Genomic DNA, 20,689 nt, shown 5'->3' on the forward strand with positions numbered 1-20,689 from the left:
GTCACACACCTTGTATTAGTTTTGTTATATTTAGAAGCCAATGTGGTCTGTCACATTTCCTTGGTTTTTAAATTCTGTAACACCTCCAGGGCATTGAGCTTAAAACATGGCAAACTGCATTGCACTGTGAAGGGGGGTTCCCCCCACGGTATGTCAAAGTGTAATCCTCTATTTAAACACTCCCCCCCAAGCTTTCTGTATTTGTCATTCTGTGTATTCACTTCCTGCATCTACAGGTTATTTAAAGGCATAAAGTGTGAGTAATGTTTGAGATGAGGTGGCTTTTGTATATTCCATCTCTTTACTGCCTTTCCCAACTTTATCCTAAATGTTTGTTTACTGCAATGTCCAAAAGCATTAGCTTCATTTTGGAAGACACTTCCATGATTAGGCGCACAGAGAGAGAGAGAGAGAGAGAGAGAGAGAGAGAGAGAGAGAGAGAGAAAGAGAGAAAGAGAGAGAGACATCCAAAGATGGTTCCTAATCTCTCTTCTAAGCCTTATGAATGCCAAACACACAATTGGAGGAAGTGTGACTGCAATGTCACACACTGCAGCAGGTTAGTTGGCAACTGGTAAGTAGACATTTGAACACACTGTCTGTGCTTACCAGCATGTCTGACACCAAAAGCTGCAGTGACCAAAATAACACAGAGTACATGTTGAGCAGACAGCACACTTTGTGGGGCTTGAAAAACATGTTTCAAGTGACGGTGAGATTTCAAGTGGAACGAAATTGAAAATAATGTGCCTTTAGCAAGTTCTATTCATGCATTTCTTCAGTGCCAGATTTGAACATGCTGTCCTGATTCTACAAAGGCAAATAATGGTGCACTGCATCCGTGCTTAAAGTAAAATTAATGCACCTTACTTTTTCAACAATGCTTACTCTTCTAAGCCCCTAATTGCTTTACTGCTTTGCATTGGTTTAGTGTGATTAATTTCAGAGTGCCTGTATTGTTATTAACAAGAGTAACATTTATTTCACGCAATACAATATTAAGATTTATTCATCATCTCATATTAATCAAACAGACAGTGCAGTGTTCCCACAATAAATCAAGCGGGAAAACACGAGAGTTCAGAATAAGAAACCGGTACAATCCGATAATCATTTGTAAGGGGGATAGATGTGACTGCATTAATCAATGGTAGGGTTACGAACCGGCCACCGCAAGGTTAGGAATTGGTTGTGTGAGACTTCACAGTTTTCATCTCTTAAAGCAAGACAGAGAGAGAGCTCTCATATGGTGCTCCATACCGCAATGTTATTCAGACAAACGAAAACAGCAGTGTTGGGCAGTAGCGACACTGCTATCTTAACTACATTTCTAAGTAGCATCAGTGTTTTCAACCTTTTCAACAGCTTTTTAGTAGCTAAGCTACTTTCAGGAGCGCGTAGCTGTCGCAATGTTGTTTTCACAAACACTGCACTGCATTTAACCAGGAAGTTGTAAACAATAAATCCAACATCAAGTTACATATCCCCCATCCGTGAGCCATTACATTATCGTGATGGAATGGTTTGTGTGTCTCAGTGACTTTAGGACCTAAGTTGTCTGGGTCTTTTTGCTCCTAAGAATGGCAATTCCAGAGTGCGGTGTATCGCACGCGAGTATGGGGTGTCGGGTTCGCGACTTCACTCTGAGTGGCCCCTTGACAATCCACCCCCCCCCCCAAAAATAAAAAATAAAAAATAGAAAAAAAATTGTGGGAAACTTTACAATGCTACACTTTGACAATATCGCTGGAAAAATGCTGTCGTGTCGGCACTCAATATGCACAACACATTATTCCAGCTGTCTCTACTGTATGTGGTACATAGTTAACAGCATGTTGAGATACCGGTAATTCAAGAGTACCAGAACCAATCAAACTTGAGATGAGTCACCAAGATACAATAAAAAGTTATTATTTTTCTAAGCACAGTATAGAGAAAATAATAAAATATGCAATTGAAGTTGTGAAATAAATATGTGTACATATACGGTATAGAGTTGTCTTAATAAAATTATTCAACTTCTATAAATGATATGTGGAAACAATGAAGACCACATGATCATGTTTCAGCAGTGCACCAATTCATCTGAATTACAGTGCACTTTGCAGAGGCTGCAATTGCCAAGTATCTGATCCGTTTGATGTTCCATTAAATAGGTCCAAAAATGGCACAGCATTCTTGTGACAAATTGTTCCTTCCTTCTCCCACAAAGCACACCAAATCTCCAATAGGCGACTGAATCTATTCTTCTGAATCTAACAATAGTCTCTATTGTCTTATAAAATCCGAGGATGGCGGTGGATCATCGAATCTTTTGGGAGGAGGGAAACATCAACCGGTTGATCTCTTTTTGACCGTCCAATTCTATTAACCTATTTTACATTTATGGGTATATGATTTATATGGATGATTATACAGATTTATACACAGAGCTGCCATTTTTAAATGACGAGAATGAATGTATTTTATCTGCACGAAACGTACTATGCTGAATCTCGACAGTGTGCCAACGAGTCCCCAGAACCACATTCTTCATGAAAATCTAATTTCTCTTTGGAAAACACTTCTAATTTCTTATGCATCATTTTACTTTTGCTTCGTACGAGAAAACTCCATTAACCAGCGAGGTTCAAACTCATATGCAACACAAGAAACACAAAACCAATTAGGGAAAAGAGATATTAAAAAGTCTTCCAACAAGTAATCTTTTGTTTGAATGTTCAAAAGATGCGTTACGGAGGTGACAAGAGAGCAGTTTCTCATAATCAGAACAGAATTGAAGTGTTGTAGTTAGCAGCCAGTTTTGACCTCCCTTGTCATCTCAAAGGTTATGAGAAACTAAGGAATGAAAAGTAAGATTTGCCAATTAAACAGCATGAACCTCAGGTAGATGAAGTCAGACATCACAAATCTTGATCAATATTGGTGCTTATCATTTTTTTTTCCCACTATACACCTGATTCAAATTAGGCTCCATAGCAAAATTTGGCACATTCAAATGTTGGAACGAAGTACTGATCCTAATTCATATGCAATGCCCAATCGGACATAAAGGAAAGGGATAAAGTTGACTGATTATCTGTACTGCCCCCTGAAGAGACTGAGGTTTCGCCCTTTCCTTTTTTTTCTTGGCATAAGAGATACTTTGCATTCATATGACCTCCTTCAATGACAAAACCTCACATAGCAACCCAACCATTAAAAAAAAGATATATAAAAATGAATACAGCCTTGGAGAAGAGAAGTATGTTGTCTGGGCCGTGATAAGGACATGGTGAAATGCAGGAATCCCTTGAGAAGATGCTAATGAATACCACCTGTTTCATTAGATACAGAAGACCCTTTTAAATTGCACTGACACACAAACACACGCACACACGCACACACACACACACACACACACACACACACACACACACACACACACACAACTGTTAATCTTGACATAAGGTGCCTGATTTGAAGAATTCATTTCATGTCTCTCAATGTAATATGACAAAAAAAGAGACAATTACCGCTGTACTGTTAGTGTAAATAACACAAGCTCACTTTATCTATCAGTCACAGGATAGGACACCCAAATCCCGGGAGTAATGACAGCAAACATTGTAACCACTTATCAGAAACGCACTAGGTTGAACTGAAGAAGAGACCCGCACGCAGCGATTATCCTTTTTTTTCCACCCACGCGTTCACATATCAACATAGAAATGATGATGTTGAACACATACAGTACATGCACTTATAAACCTCTGTACTGTGCAGGTCCACAGAGAAACGGCAATGCAGCACTCCTCATGAATATTACCAAGAGCTGGATCTAGGTCATTAATATGTCACAGTCGTTACACTGGAGCCCAATTAGCAGTCAACACAGAAACCGGAATGTTCCCCTGCCGCAATACATAATCACAGTATCACGGAAACAGACTCCAGATCAGGACAGGATCAAACCATACAATCACAGATACAGGGAACAATTATCACCTAAATAATTCGATGGAGTGATTAGTGAAAAGTTGAATGTCACCTCCTATATTGGAAGCCCTTTTATTTCAAAATCCAACAATCCATGTTCAATTTATGTTGCTGTGCTCGGCCATATTCAAACGTCAAGCTTAATTTGACAGTGCATATTTTTGCCCCTGTCTCTTTGTGAATCTAATCTGCGTATGTGTGTGAATGCGCACGTGTGTGTTTGTGCGCATGTCGACCGCATATCAGGATTGTGCTGCATTCAGGGTAATACAGTTATCAAGACTTACGTTCTCAGACATTTGCATTTCATTGCCTATTTAGGAAGTCACTTGGAGTTCAAGATGTAATTAGCATATGAAACCCGAGGACAGTATATATCAATACAATAATGAGAAAATAAAATTGCCTTGCAAAAGGGCACCTCAGTGATAGCGGGGAGGCAGGACAGTGACACCTTCTCACCATCTGATCTGAGCTTTCCGCTTCCTTCCAGTCGCTGGTGAGGGTGCCTTTACCCTGAAGGTCACTTGAGCCTCTTTTACATTTATATAGACAACAAGCAGGTTCAGATTTACTCGGAGAGCCTTCTCTCAATTGCAGGATCATGTAAAGTCATCCAGTGCTGTTATCTGGAGAACGTTTTAGGCACACAGTGACAATAAACAAAATGCGGTTTGACAGCGAGCCCAATTTCTCAAATGGGACACAATGATGGGCGCCATATGGGTCGTAAGGAATAAATCTAAAGGTTGAGTGATAGACAGCAACACAGAGAGTCAATAAATAAAATCAGGACAGTCAAGTACAGAGGGAAAGGTGCTTTCTTTCGGTAGCATCGTGCTGTCCACTTAAAATCACATTGAATATTGAGTGCATCGTGCTTTGAGCATTCCATATATCTCGAAACCTCAGTCTAAATCCACGGGCTTAAGTAGCAATCCACAGCAAATATATATATTCAAGATAAATGTGCCTCATTGATATGAGTCTCGACCGTTCCAGGCTGCAGTCAATGGGGATAATTTTGTGTCTTCATTTGCAATCAAACCAAAAAAGGGATTTGAAATTTCAAAAAAATAAAATAAAATTTAAAAAAAAAAAATATATATATATATATATATATATAATTTGCAGGAAAAAAAAACACTTGCAAAGCCAAAATTAGGAACTTGTAATAATAAATTAAACAAAAAAAGGTTTGCAAACGAGACCAAGATTGCTCAAACTTAAAACAGTGTTGGTTTTGTTTAAAAATCAAAAAAACATTGTTCTCATATAATACATGTTGTTGGTATATTGTGAATATTTGATTGTAAGTTCAGAAATTTGGGTTACAAGTTTTAGAATTTTGTTTGCAACTTCTGACTTTTAGTTGAGAACAGCTTCAGTCTTGTGGGCGGATCTTCAACTGAACCAATGTTGGAAGCCTTGTCATTGGTCGGACTGGAATGATGTGAGAGAGAGAGTGCGAGAGAGAGAGAGAGAGAGGGTGAGAGATGGACACACAGCCATTCAGAGAGAGAGAGAGAGAGAGAGAGAGAGAGAGAGAGAGAGAGAGAGAGAGAGAGAGAGAGAGAGTCGACACCCACCACACTCATGAAGAGATTAACTCAAACAGTAGAATTTTGATAAAATTATCAAGTTTGTCATTTAAAAGAAGAACTTCAGTTTTCATTGTGTTATGGTATGCAACCTTAGGTGTGTAAGTTAATTTAATTATCGGAGCTCCTGTTGTCACAGTTAATAAAATGTTTTCTATGCACAAAATCCCAAAACTGATTGCGTTTTATACGTATGTTATGGAAAATATCATCGTCTGTATAATGTACCGTAACCTGTTTAGAGAGCGTGTTACCTGAATGTGAGCTTGTTCATTCAAAAGCACATCATCATATTGACAGAAAAACATTTTTTTCCTGCAGTCACGTTTTACTTCGTGACTTACTTAGTGGTACATGTGAACTTGTAGAAAGAACACTCAGAAATATATTCACGCATTTATGACCGGTGCATATGTATTTAAATATACTGCATATAATGACAACATGAATTGATTTTATGACATTTTAGAAACAAATTGTAAATTGTAAGAATATATTTGTTTTCTCCCCATAAACCTGCTGGATATTTGGCACATTAGCCCTTAATATAAAGTCAAAGATAACATTATGGCAATGGATTCACAAAAGGGAAACAAAATGTGACCAATGTGACGAATGTTTGAAAGTTGTGTGCTAATTTTTGTTTTTTCATGACAGATGGGTAGCAGCCAATTGCTGAAGAGTCTGCCACAGGCTGCACTGGGCTCACCATGGGCCTACTCACACATGCACGCACACACAAGAGCACACAAACATATTCACACCTAAACATGAACTCACACACTATTCCCATCAAACATGATTGCCGACATCTCTGTTCTTTCGCTTGACTACTTACAGTACCCATTAATCAAATGCAGCGCCTTCATTCATGACAAGTAGCAGCCCCTGACACACAGCTGCCAGTTTGGAAACAAGGGCAAAAGTTTCATGACAAGGAATGGCATATGTTCAGCATTTAATTGCTGATGCAGATGTGGCAAATTACCTAGAAACGGTGCTATGTCTACACAAAGACAAACAACGATCCGCGCTCACACACACACCTAGAGACATTTTGGAGTGTTCAATCAGCCTGCCATGCATGTTTTTGGAATGTGGGAGGAAGTCGGAGCGATTGTTTTGCCTTGATAAATAAAATTTGGTGAATGCATTTCCTATGTACCTGGGTTGTCTTTGTCAGATATCCAAATTAGCGTCACAATTTGAATAATACACACAAAAAGTAGAAATTGGAAATGAGTCAAATATTTTATCACTGCACGGTACACCCAACCCCAAAACGGACCTCAACAAAAGCATCATACATGCTTATGCCATGAATTCATGTCCTCAAAAAAATGTTACTAAACGTTCCTCTCCAGATGAAAATTAATGTGCAAGACGCCAAGTGCTTTTTCATCAGAAGCCAGACAAAGGAACGGCCTTGATTGCAAATTCTGGAACCTTCATTTCGTAATATAATGGGAAGTGGGATGTACGTGCACACATGCATTTGATGAATTCCTGAGGCCCCAACTAATCCCTCACAATACTACTACTACTACTACTACTACTAATAATAATAATAATAATAAATATAATAATAAGAAATATTAATAAATACATAAAACACACACAATTAAAACAGTTTTTTGACAAAAAAGATGGCTTTCTTTTCTTCAGGATGCCTGCAATCCATTCCACTTAATCATACTGGAAGTGTCACGATTACTAAAATTCCAGCCCATGTTTTCTCTGCGACCTTGCAATCAATAGCAAATGCCTCTATGAGTGTTTTGGTCGCACAAAGAGCCAACTATTTGCTGCTTCGAACACAAGGCCATTAAATGCAGAAAAGAGAACATGTGAGGGATGGTCAAATTATGCGTCTAGGACGCGGGACGCAGAGGTAACGAGAATGCTGCACATTTATTCATAGAATGTTAAGGTCACTCCTCCACCCATATTGAACAGAAGGAATCGGGACTTGAGTTGACATAGCAACAAGGAAAGTGACATCTTCTGGAGATGTGAGGAGAGGATTTCACAGACTTCAGTCATTTGTGATGCAGACAGTCTAGGAATAATATCTAACTCATTACAGATATGAAATATGAAACAATACAGGCAAGGTGCATCGTATACAGTATGAGTTACTTTACCGTTACATGAAATTTTATTTAGGAAAGGAATGGTTAGAAAGTGGAGACAGCCAAAAGATAAACACAGTCACAAAAGAGTGACAGACCGGCATTCTTTGATGCATCCACACACCGAGGATCTGCCGATTGCAGCTGTTAATTTGATGATGATGACATTGTTAACTCCTCAAAGGGATTTTTCTGTTTCTCTGTCATTCTTTTGTGATGAAAAATGATTGGCTTGGCTTAATTTGTGACAACACAGTTGTGGTTAATGCTATTCAGATAGGTCCTCTGTTTGTTGACTGGATTAAAAAAACAGACAATGAAATAACACTACAAATGTTTAAGTGTTTACTCAGTATCTTCTTGGCTGCTTGTGAAATGTTGTGCTCAAGCAATGCATTCGCTCACATTCTGTTTATCCCCTGGGGGCTAGCCCCCCCCCCACCTACCTCCAGCCCCATGCATAAAAACTACTGACGCCCCTGGTCCGACGGCTCTATATTTGTGCTTAGCGCAAGTCAAACGATGCGCAGGGGTCGGTTAGCCATTGTTTTGGTATTTTTGCAGATGCACATAGCTTGGCACAGTTTGAAATGGGTGTTTCGAGTCATTGTGTGTGTGAACACAACTGACTTGTTTCGAGACCACCTTCCAACTGAAGCGTTTGTTTCTTTATGTGACCGCTCTTTATGAGTCCGCTGTATAATATTAATAATTCATGATATTCATTTATGTGACACTGCGCAGTTTAAAGAGTTAGAATGAATAGATACATTTAATGCACGACTGTTTCGATTCATCCCTGTCAGTGTTCAAATTTTCAAATTACCACTTCCACAACATTGCTAAGAAATCACCATATCCCATCACTGATTAACTTTTTTGTGTTGTTGTTGTTGTTTTTAATAATTTGGAACAGGATTGCGGGCTACTCATGTGGTCCCTGGGGGCTACCTGGTGCCCACATGATGACCCCTGCTCTCGTATGTCCGGGTCATTAGTGTTTAACTTGGGGATTTTTCTTAACTCTCTCCCCCACATTTTGTATAGCAGCAGACTGACAGCTCCTGACACAGGGCCTTGACCCGAGTGTTGAAAACAGACTCACACCATAGAGACAACTTGAATTAAATCACAAATCACATGGAAGTCGATCCTTGTCAGATCAAAACGATCTTCGTAGGGCAGCCTTGCCGACATGCAGGTGCCAGGATGAGTGACGCATTAGGGTCATAGACTAACAGGGCGAGTGGATCGTGAGCGAAATCCATCAAGACACTGACTATCGTGCAGGTAAGCACTCTGACGAACACATGCATACGCAAGCATGAGAGCAAAATCGACAGATACGTGTGACAATGCCTGTCATCTGAAGGTAATTACCATTAGACTGGATGTTGGCTACTGTTCTACACTTGGGAGTTACTCTCCGACTATCCATCTTCTAAACAGCTTTTCCCCACTAGGGTTGCAGTTGTGCTGAAGCCTTCCCAAGCTGGCTTTGGGCGAGAGGCGGGGTACACCATGGACTGATCACGAATCACCCTGTCGACCAACAACCAACCATTCAAACTCTTATTCACACATGTGGACAATTGAGAGTTGTCATTTAACCTAAGAAGCCCGTTTATGGAATTTGGGGGATGGAAGCCAGAGTATCCAGAGAAAGCAGAGCGAAAACAAACAACTAGGGTGAAGCACAACTCCCAATTAAATAATTAAGAGGTGTTTGTGACTACCTGTGTTGCTATTGTGTATAGCTTCAGTAGGCTCAAATAGGTAATGTGCCCTTACTTTGTGACGTGTGAAATTCTGCATTACATTCTGTTTTCCTGCTGCAAATGATTTTATAGACTGTAATTCATGGCTAACTTGTATAGATTAAATGAGTGCAAAAGATCAAGTAGCACACTTTGTTCAGATCATAGACTGTAATTCTGCACCCATGGGTATGCAGAAGCCACCACTTTAGGAGGGCAAACAGAAGTTCAGGCTTAGACTCGCGCAAGCCCTGTGGTAAAACATTAAATCCAGCAATTAATTTTGATGAGCAGTTTCTTACATCATTGCTTCCTGTTTTGAAATAAGCATGTGGTGATAATATAGAGATAAAGGTGGATTGCTTAACTGTCTACATATCATCCATCCAGCCATCACCTATCAATATATAATGTTGTATTATGAGGCATTCAAAAATTACTAACTAGTCCATGCCAAATGCTAGATATTGTAATGCACTTCTAAAGCCCTGCAAATGAATGTCTTTTTTTCCAGGTAAAATTTTGAGTTGTTTTTTTTTTTTGATAATTATGTGATCACATTCGCATTTGACTGTCCTACTGTATGAAACTGGGTAGCATGTTTGTGTTTTTTTTTGTTACCAAGGTTAAATGAGTTCACCTGATATATATATATATATATATATATATATATATATATAATTTATACGGACACCATGCAAGTGGAAAATTGGTTGGGAAGACATATTTTGGGAAACTAGCCCTCGACCAGTTCACATTCCATTTAACCTCCAAATAAGCAGCAGGAATTAATGTGTGGACCAGAGCCATTTTAAACAGGACATCCAATGGGCCCAAAGGCAGAGAAAATGGCTTCTGCACAATGTGTATGTATAAACTTCTCTTCCTGTGTGAGTTTGGGTGTGTGTTTGAGTATTTATGGTGATTTCATGCAAACATTATCAGAGACATGACATTAGTCCAATATTGGTTGCTGCCAGTTCACATTTTAGCCGTGTGTGACATTCTTGCGATGCCAAGAAAGAGAAACTGGAATCATCGAGGAAGGTACATATTTATGCGTTAAATGGGGTGAGACATGTGAGATGAAGGGTAAGAAACCATACATCTGCCCTTTACTGAATTCATGAATTTCTTTCTACTTCGTCTTTGTGATGAAAATACACAAATAAGAAAACAAACCCACACGCAGGCTTCCCTCAGTGTGAACTCCATTGAACGCACATCTACAGTAAATTCCATTTAATCCACTTATGTTCTCATGATAAGTGTAGCGCGAGAGGAGGAGGTAAAACGGGGAGAAAAAAAAAAGTCAAGTGATCCCCGGCCTCTAGAACGACAGAATAGCACTTTTACGATGTCGACCAGATTATTCTTGAAGATGGATCGGATGAGCTGGAACACCGATTGATTAATCCATCGACTGGCGGAATGTGCTGCGGCTGTCCCCCTGCTCAGCTGTTCTTCCCTCGGACACAACATTCAGACAGACACGCTGGAGAGGATGACTAATGAGTGGGGAGACTGCAGATACCGATCGAGTCCATCTGTGTCAGGGTGATGTGTACGCTTGCTTTGGCCTGGTTGCTGAAAATGATAATTATGCAGGCCCGAAGACCATCCAGTCAAATTTTTGGGGCAAGATAGGAATCGAAATATATCTTCAGAAAAACCCAAGAGATCTTAAACTTCTACTCAATGCTCCTGATTTTTGTGGGGTAAAATTGATGATAAAACAATTAAAAAAATAAAATAGAATGTTTGATGCACCTTCTTTTCACATTCAGTTATAAAAGTATCTTAGGTGTACACTGCTGTATTCAGATGTTACTCTCTTTGTGGTTTTGCACCGACAATCAACACCTCGCTGACAAATTTGACCTCAACATTCTCTTCGAAGCAGTGCAGCTGTCATCCATTCAGGTAAGCTTTTATCACAATAACATCAGCTGCCTCTCACTCGCCACAACATGCCAGCAGCCATCGTGTCAAAGTTATTATTAGTTGACGCTAGAAAAAAAAGTGTGTTCAACAAAGATTACACACAATGAAAGTATTGAAACGCAGTTGAGAGTTTAGTCCGTGGAAGAGCTGGTGTGGACGAACCATGGAGAATAAGTCATGTTTGAGAGGGGGCCGGACATGGTTGTTGCTGATATATAATTCTATGTGATAATTACATTTAGGTTTATTAACTTGATTGGCTTTATTCGTGAGTGCAGGGAAATTGAAGGCTGTTGGCAATGGTCGTAAGCGCTATATGACTATTAATTATGCAAATTATTGTTCAACTGACAAGCAGAAGAAAATGGACCGGTGGGTGGATAAATGAATTATTGGGATTATTGTGGTCCAAAAACATGTTGAACGAGAAAATGGTTTGTTTGCACCTTTTGAGGTGTTAGAAAAACACACTGCCCTATTATTTACATACATATACTTGTTTGCAAAAAATACCCCTTAAATTTAAGGGGTCGTAAGGGGTCTAAGTATTTAAGATATGTCGTTGTCGCCGTGATTTTCTTTCGCGGTTGTAAATGTAAAATATTGTACAGTAATAAGAAAGAAACATTCAGTATATCTCTCATGGCACATGCTGGTGTTGTATTGATCCGTTCCTCCACCCCTGTCATCAGTTTAAGGCACTAGCATTTACAACCTACCCTGTTATCGTGTCCATGTCCACACGTCATTTATTTATTTATTTTTTCCACGTCCTGCATTCAAGCTTCCATTCAAACCTCGCAAATGGATCTGTTTGTCCCCAAGACAAGTGGATGGGGAGCAGAATACAGATCTATGTAATTGCACCATTGTTATTAAATGAACCCTCTTGAGACATTTCAGAAGCACTGAAGATGGGAAATATAGTATAGTAGCTCCATTATTGAAACAAGTCCCTTGCAGTGAGAGAAATGAATGCTAATGGTGTTCTAAGATGGGCTTTGTAAAGGATTAATCCGATTTGAGGAATGATCATTTCATTATATGGCCCCAAGTGCTGGCCCCGATCTGAACCAGGCCGCTGGCTGAATTGGGAAATAAATGACAAGAGCGTGGGAAGCGAACATGGGTTTACGGTCGAATTTGTCAAGACTCCGGTCTCTCATTGCTTTGCTCCTTCTTATGTGGCAAATTCGTTAATTTCCCAAAATGGCTGCATGGAACGATTTTCAACAGATGCATCATACAGCAACAACTAGATAAATTGGACTTGAAATAGATGACTGACGCTTTTGGTCTCCTCACCTGCTCAAAGGATAATGCTAACTACTGTAGAGTGCTAACATAGCTCTCACAATAATTGAAAAAAAAGTCCATCATTGCCTGTACATTTTTAAATAGTTATGATGTTTCTACTGACAATATGCAAACCCATTTTGCATGTTGGTCTCCCATTTTGCATGTTGGTCTGCAAGTGGAAAAATGAATCATCTGTCTTTGTACCACTATAAATCATCCTGCGCCACTTTGCTAACTGCAAACTTGCGCGCGTGTGGGGAGAACTGATGGTGGTAACCTCATTGCGGGAGAACAGCAAAATCAGCATTCTAATGTGTCCCAAGGTGATGTCACTCCACCACAGAATGTTTTTCTTTCATACAATGACAGATACTTGATGTGTTTCTCACATGGAGATTCATTCTTCATGTGAAAAGTGACAGCTAGCCCCATTTATGCATTAACACCAACAGTGGGTTATGGTTTACTGATTATGACAGACATGCAATATACTCCAGGATCACCTGTCGGGGACTAAATGTGAGTCGATATTGCATGCATGATGAAACAAGTAATACAATGTATTGGCTGCATATCTGTTGATGGCAAATACACGCACATATAAGAGGCTGAGCTTTTACTTTGACGCTAAGCCATTGAGAGGGACATGGAATAAATTGTCCACTCAATCTCCCCTCTCAGCATGCATACTAAGGTTTCTGCCATACATCCAGAAAAAAAAAAAATCTGCAAATCACGCTAAACTTTTTTTTTTTTGTACACGATTATGGGTCTTACGCTGCCCATTGTATAGCACAGTCGTGTTGGAACAGCAAAGGGCCTTCCCCAAACTTAACATGAAATGCAATACATTAAACTGGCGATATAAGATTCAGAAGCAACAACTGACCAATGAAGGCATGCATCTTAAAACATATATCGCCATTTAATGTATGCTCTTGCAAGACAGGCAAGGCTGCTTTCTATTTCAGAACCACTAAAAGGGGGACAGCTCCATCACAGAGCGCAATGAAGGCAAGGAACAAGTGCCTTCTGTGTAGATCCAGGCCATGCCAGGAATATACTTGACAGGTGATGTCTGACTATGAAGGCAACCAGTTATGTGACAACAGCAGAGCTGCTCTTGAAATGCATACAAAATAGTTTTTCCTATGTAACATATGTTTAAAAGTCTCAAAAATAACCGCTCGATCACACACTCAAATGAATTTGGCTTGCTGCAGATTGGTTTGGTGATGAATAAAAAGCTGTTGCCTACTTTGCATTCAGAGGGTGTACAACGTGGTGCAGTGTACCATTCCATGGTGGTGCCTAAGATTCTTTATATTGTATCCTTCTCAATGAAACAGAGCCACGTTTTTTTTTTTTTTTTCGAAACTGCACGTGAGCTTGAGTCGAGGCTCCCGGGAGCGCATTGAAAAGCAGCAAGACTTACGGGAGCGCGGTGCAGCGATTCAAATCATCTGTCAAATCAGTGCTTGCTGAAAGATTGATCAGATATCGTCTGAGACCACAAAGAAAGTCTTGTTGCAAAAGGCCGATATTTCTGCAATAACAATTTGCCTTTACACTGCTACGACAATGACAGTTGTGATTGGATTTGCCGTTATAGTGAGACGTGAGAAAAGTAAAGGGACGCACGCGCCCCCCCCCCCCACACACACACACACACGCACGCACGCACGCACGCACGCACGCACACACACGCACGTCCGCAATTCTCAGGCGATCTACATTCTTACTTGTTCATGTAGACAGCGTTCCTGCTGGATGAGGCTTTTTGGGAGCGATCCGTCTTTTGGTCAAAGCACAAAAAACTGCATTCAAAAAAAAAAAATCCGCAATTCTCAGGCGATCTTGCACAACGCGGGGCTATTTAGCCCCGCTCTTACAACAATAAGCATTCCATCCATCAGTCCAGATCTGGAAATAACTCTCAAAATGATGGTGATATATCCGATATTGCCATTTTCCACGAAGCTCTTTGCGTTGAGGGACCCACAAGTGCCATTGCTCCAACTGCTCGACCCATTAATGTCCCACGCGTCTCCTGAGTTCGGGATTTGTGGACTTGCACACTTGTTATTCCTTCACTGCTGTAAACGTACAAGATGTAATATCGATAAATCTTCCCACATGGTTTGTGATTCAGCTTCTATTCTAGAATGATGCATCCTGGAAAAAACACAGACAAAAAACTTTCACTCCACATGAGAGCGCCCATATGTGACATTTTCTGACAATATCGTCTCACTTTTGGAAATGTCACTTCTCACCAAGTCTCTTTTACTCTTAGCCGTCAATCCCACCGAATTTGATTCCGCAGCTCAGTGTAGCTGTAGTTTATTTTGTCCCCCGAAGATTTGCGGATTCGCAGAAAAAGTCTCAATCGAATAGTCTATGTCATGTAACGTTATACTCACACCAAAAACAGAGAGGAGAAGCCTCATCGAACAGCTACATTCGGCGGGAATTTTTATTGCTCTGAAATCTTAAATACTCTTCTCTCCTGCGTGCATTGATATCATCATGTGCAGACTGGACCCGGGTCACTGAAGAGGAGCTTCACTTCTGCGCCACACGCGTGTGTAAATCTCTCAAAATCAAGTCTCACCTAACCACCGAGGCGATCGACACACGGGCACAGATGATGCTGAGTGCTTCTCATTCAAGTGTCCTTCTATCGGTCCTTCTCCTCCTCCCTGGGCTGCAAACGCTTCAGGCTTGTGACCACAAGATCCGGCTTGCAGTCCGCGCATGGGGGCTTGCATGAAACGGGGATGTGGAGCACCTCAGAGCGTGTTCCGGACGGCGCAGTACTGCGGAAAGGCGTAGAATTGATAAGCAGTCATGTGGGTTGCCTCCCTCTGACAAAGTGCTCCCTCGATCACTGCTGCTGAATCAGGAGCAGAGCGGCAATACGTTGTTTCTCTTCTCCTCCCTCAGTCGACATGTTGCTTGCTCACTTGAACTTGCGCGGCTCCCGAAATGGCATACTCAGTTTAAACACAAGACATGTTGTGCGAAATTTGTCTTAATTATTATTATTATTATTTTGTGCGTATGTGTGAGTGTGTCAAAATGATTGTTTGAATGTGCACCAGTGTCAGAGATAGAGAGGGAGAAAATAGGTTTAGATGTTGCGCATGTGGGAGATTGGACCGCTCATGTGTCTCGCAAAAAGGACACGACTGCCACCTGCCGATCCACCTCGTCGCTTTGCTGTAGTGGGATTGTGCCCCCGGGCGCTTTGCGCAAAGGATGTACTACATTTTACTTGCAGAGATCTCAGATTAATACTGGATATATATCTGAATTAAGAAATGCCCCGTGACACCGTTGTACCTGCAACACATACAAAACCACTGTCAAAATGTAATGGGATTGATTTGTACATCCGTTTGGCTCAGCTCGATCCAAACATGGCCGTGATTTTACTGTATCATGGTGATTCCACTTGTGGGACATATTAATATTAATAAAGTCTCAACATATCCAAGTACCTTTATGAGGTATCGCCATACAATAAATACATAGGATGACTCTCAGTAGCCATAAAAAAAAACGTTAATTTAGCCTAACACAAAATAATATCAAAATCATGGATGTTGCTGAACACAGATTATTCATGTACTTGTGAATAAAGGTTGACAAATATTTTGGAAAAATCTTGGCTGGGCACCAAGCCTCACAGCCAAATGGTCCACCCATCCACAAATGTCAATTACACTGTGGTGGAGGAAGGGGCAAGGTGGGGGCGGGGGGGTGTCTTTGCTATTGTATCCTGATGTACCAGGAGCCATCACAGGTCCACCCTACAGTATTGCAGCACAGGCTAAACCTCACTCACATATATTGTTGCTCACGTCTCACCTTTCATCCGGCACTGTATGCCCAGCGTGCACAGACAAAAGCAACACATACATCAGCAGACTCCACGCTAGTAAATGTGGGGAGCCATCTAAATGCCAGACTGGAGATATTGTATGTCCATCGAGGTGTCAGCATCTGATGTCATCTTCCTCAAGTGCTGAACGGTGTTGCATCATTCATCCGTCTTTGTAACTCTCCTGACAGTCTCTATGTCCCCGGCATATAAAGAGCATTGATGCGCCTTATCCTTGCATTACATACTCTTAACTCCCTCGCTATTTTCTTTTCATACCTTACTTATCTTGGTTCTCAGAAAGCAACACTAATGGATGATGTTTCTATGCACACTCAAATTGCTCTTTGAAATGTTGAACAGTGTGGCTGAATCTACCTTATTGTCATTGCCGAGGTGACTTGAGCTTGGTTTGAGCAAATTTTCTGAATGGCAGACTCGCCAGTTGGGCTTGATTTAAAAATCTTACTGTAGCCTCAGCTGTGGATTTTCTGGTGACCGGTCTTCCCGATTCTGGTCTTATAAGCATCATGGGAACCATCAGTGAGCGCGCTACGCTTCATCTTTGTTCATCTTTCTTCATGTGGCTTCAGAGACCAAAGCATCTTCAGTAGTCGTAACACTTAAGTCTCCAAAGTGATGCTTTGGGATGCTCAATTGTTGTTGCCCGAATCAATCAGTTTAATCGCTGTTTTCGGTACATCTATGTGCTAATAAACCAATATCCCATATGCATTTGCATATTACGTTTGCCAATAGAGGCACCCGGCTAGAATGACACAACTCGGTTGATGTCGACACCCTAAGAGGATAGTAAAGATGTGCACCGTGAGCCATGTGACCTTGTTGCTTGGAAGGGCAAGACATTCAAGTCTCTTGGGGGCAGTTATTTTTCATGTGGCAAGGGCAAAGCTTATCTAAGGTCATACTTCAGCATAGATTATTGCTTATACGTTCAGCATCCTGATAAATAAAGAAACTGCTTGGCTTTAACAATGTGATTTCCGAACAGACTGCATCCAACTTTTAAATGGTAAGTTTGCCCCACACCATGCTCTGCAATAATTTGATGGGGACAACCATGAAAATGTGATGTTTTGACAGAAGGAAGAAAACGCATCGCTGTGGCTTTCAGAGATGAGTCAACTCATGCAGATCTCTTCCTTTTTCCTCCGAGCATTATGTTGTCAGAGCCTGAATAATACATGTGTTGGAATGGAATTAGATAATGTAATAATCGTGTTGGGTATGCCATGTAGGTTTCAAGCAGAAAGAATACTGCGTGTATCCCACTCAACTCTTGCTACTCCAAATTGCTTGTTTACTTGGCCAAGATGGTGTTTTAGCTAAAAGAAAGAAAAACAAATTGCCAGAAGGAAGATGTTTGAACAAAATACACATGATGTTCCAGTCTTTTTGCATGCCTTTTTTAAACAATCATTTCCAGAAAAATTTGACTACAATCATCAGTTTGAACATCAAAAAGGCACAATTATTTTGAAATTGTTTTTATTTATTTATTCATATTCAACAGTTTTCCTCACAGTGCCAATTGCCCTTTGCCAAGACCCGGCCCCTTCAGTTATTTTTGCTGCCAAGTCTGCCAAGCTATTGTTGCTAACACGGGCTTTCACTCTCTGCACTCCCAAAAGAAATATTATCCAATTAAAAAAAATAAAATAAAAATGTCAGACTGAAGCAGGCTTGAAGGTATACGGTGTGTTTGACATCAGCGGTGTAAAACTGATACAAGGATCTCATGCAAAAGCAAGTAAGAAGCTAAGCTCTGAGGCACAAAACATTCCTGACGATCATGACAAAGGACAATGGTATTAAGGAGCAACGTGGGTCTTGCTAAATCCGGTCTGTTTCTGGACTACTTTTGTCATTCGTTAGGAAAAAAACAAAGGACTGGTCTTTATAGAAACGCTGAAAGAAGGAGTCAATCCACGACCTTACCTGGTTAGCTTTCTAAGCTTACTGTGCCACCCTCAGAGAAGATTGTATGACAAAAGCATTAAAAATATGTTCAAACACATGAACTATTATTTAAACCTTGGAGTAGACAAGGGCCAATGATCAGACAGGAACGCCTTTTCAAGTGCCCCAAAGACAGAAGTTCCAAGATATCAAATCATGTTTTGAGGTTACATTTCAAAAATCTGTTCCAATAGTTGCAGGGCATTACATTTCATAGTGTGGCTAATCTTACTAGCACAACTGACACAGATTAGGGGTGACTCCTGAGAACCAATTACTAAGGAAGCAAAAACTAGGGGAACAAGGGGTCAATTCCATGACCATGGTTCTCATCCTGCCTCATAAACTGTGACCTCGGTTTTTGTACAAGAATGGCACCCAATCTGATCTTTGACAGCTCAATTAACAAAAATGGTGTTGAACCTCAGAACCGGCAGCATGTTCGCACATTCAATCAGAGTGCTGAGGTTGAGGGTTCAAATCTGGGTCCTGGCCTTCCTGTGTGCAGTTTGTGTGTTCTCTCGGTGTACTCTTGGTCCCTTTTACATTCCAAAAACATGCACGATAGGTTCAATAGAGACTAAATTTGAATGTGAGAGTGAATTGTTCTTCTCTAAAACATACATTAAAAACAGAATACATTGATTTTCAAATGCTTTTCAGCCTATATTCAACTGATGACCTGACAAAGACAAGATATTTAACGTTCATGTGGCAAAACGGCATCCAATGTATTTCTACGTTATATTGCCACAAGTTATAGATTTGTGTAATCAAACTTTTACATTGACCAAATATGCAAATTAAAATTTTGTTTCGTTCATTCAATCATTCATTTATTCATACCCATCTTGTCTCAAGCCTTTTTATGTTTTCAAATTTTAAGTGTAAATTTCAAAGCCATACACTATAGCTGTATCTGATTTTGTATATATACTTTATAGAACATAAACATACAGGATATTAATTTAGCCAACGCACAATATCTTGTTCAAAGTGTCTCGCGAAGGTAAAAATCATCTCATTTAGAAAGCAAAGAAATCAAGCAATATAAAAGACAATGCAAGGTTGTATTTTCTCAAATTGCCAAATCTTTTCAAGCGTAGGGATTCAAGACCGACCCAGTTTAGTACTTAGCAAATCTCAAATAACAATCAACTGCAACAAACAAAATTCAACCTTGTATTCCTGTATCATGGCAGAGTTACACTTGGTATAGCTCAATTGTTGCCTGGTTATCTCCAGGGGTATGTATTTCTCACGGTAAACTTACCTCCCGTACACCGAGAGCAGTGTGGTCGGTAACGTGTTACTCTTGAACGGAGGGGGCCACGCTTTTTCAGGGCATGAGCTACTATCAATATGATGTCCCTATATTATTTATTTATTAATTATTTATATATCGTGGCACTTTGCATAACTCCACAATATTATCACACAAAAATTCTTCTTATGTGTGACGACAAAAAAAAGTTGTAGTTCATTTCCTGTTGGAGTCAAGGACTCTGAGGAGTACTTGAAATAGTCCACACACACTCCCGTTTTTGGAGTATCTGACAAAGAAAATGGCTACTACAAAGTCTCGTTATCATGCCTACGATGACACGACTGCTATTTACAACTGAGCTTCAACTGTAAAGTGTCTTTTGACGGAGATGGAATTCCGAAAAAAAATAGGTAATCATGTCTTTGACACAGAACTTGGACCATTATCCAAGTAAAAAAAGTTTCCTGTGGGCGAAAGACAACTGAAAAAACCCCGATGAATTTAATGTATAAAATGGATCCCCCCCGCCAATGACCTACAATAATGTAAACATATTTTTGTATGCTTTCTGTGAGTGTAATTCTTGCTGTGCTTGAAACTGGTAACTCCTCCGTAGTTGATCAATTGCACCACACAATGAACTGCTGCCTTTCGAAGTTAACTTGTTACAATGTTTTTAGTTATATTTCTAGATATATTCGTGAGATTTCTGGTTTGGTTTGCATCACTAATTCATATTTTATGAACACCTCTAACCGATACTATAATGAGAGCCCACACATGAGGCTTTTAAATCCATGTTCTCTTTGCTGATGTTGGCTTGGTGACTAGTGAGTTAGAAATTA

General features: G+C 40.2%; 1 protein-coding gene across 2 annotated transcripts in view; it reads right to left on the reverse strand.

The window, feature by feature from the left end:
* LOC109530500 (leucine-rich repeat-containing protein 4C-like) overlaps positions 1 to 15,821 on the reverse strand; it is a 53,421-nt gene extending 37,600 nt beyond the window's left edge. Inside the window, exons 1-2 of one of the 2 annotated variants that reach the window (XM_019894299.1) lie at positions 15,326 to 15,821; positions 14,454 to 14,886 (exon numbers count right to left, since the gene is read on the reverse strand). The gene's annotated coding sequence lies outside the window, so the exon portion shown is untranslated. Of the gene's footprint in view, positions 1 to 14,453 lie in introns of both variants that reach the window. The other variant, XM_019894298.1, reaches the window with a different exon arrangement.
* Between the last annotated feature and the right edge of the window lie 4,868 nt (positions 15,822 to 20,689).

Source organism: Hippocampus comes, unplaced genomic scaffold, assembly GCF_001891065.2.
Source record: "Hippocampus comes isolate QL1 unplaced genomic scaffold, H_comes_QL1_v1.1 scaffold104, whole genome shotgun sequence".
NCBI lineage: Eukaryota > Metazoa > Chordata > Actinopteri > Syngnathiformes > Syngnathidae > Hippocampus > Hippocampus comes.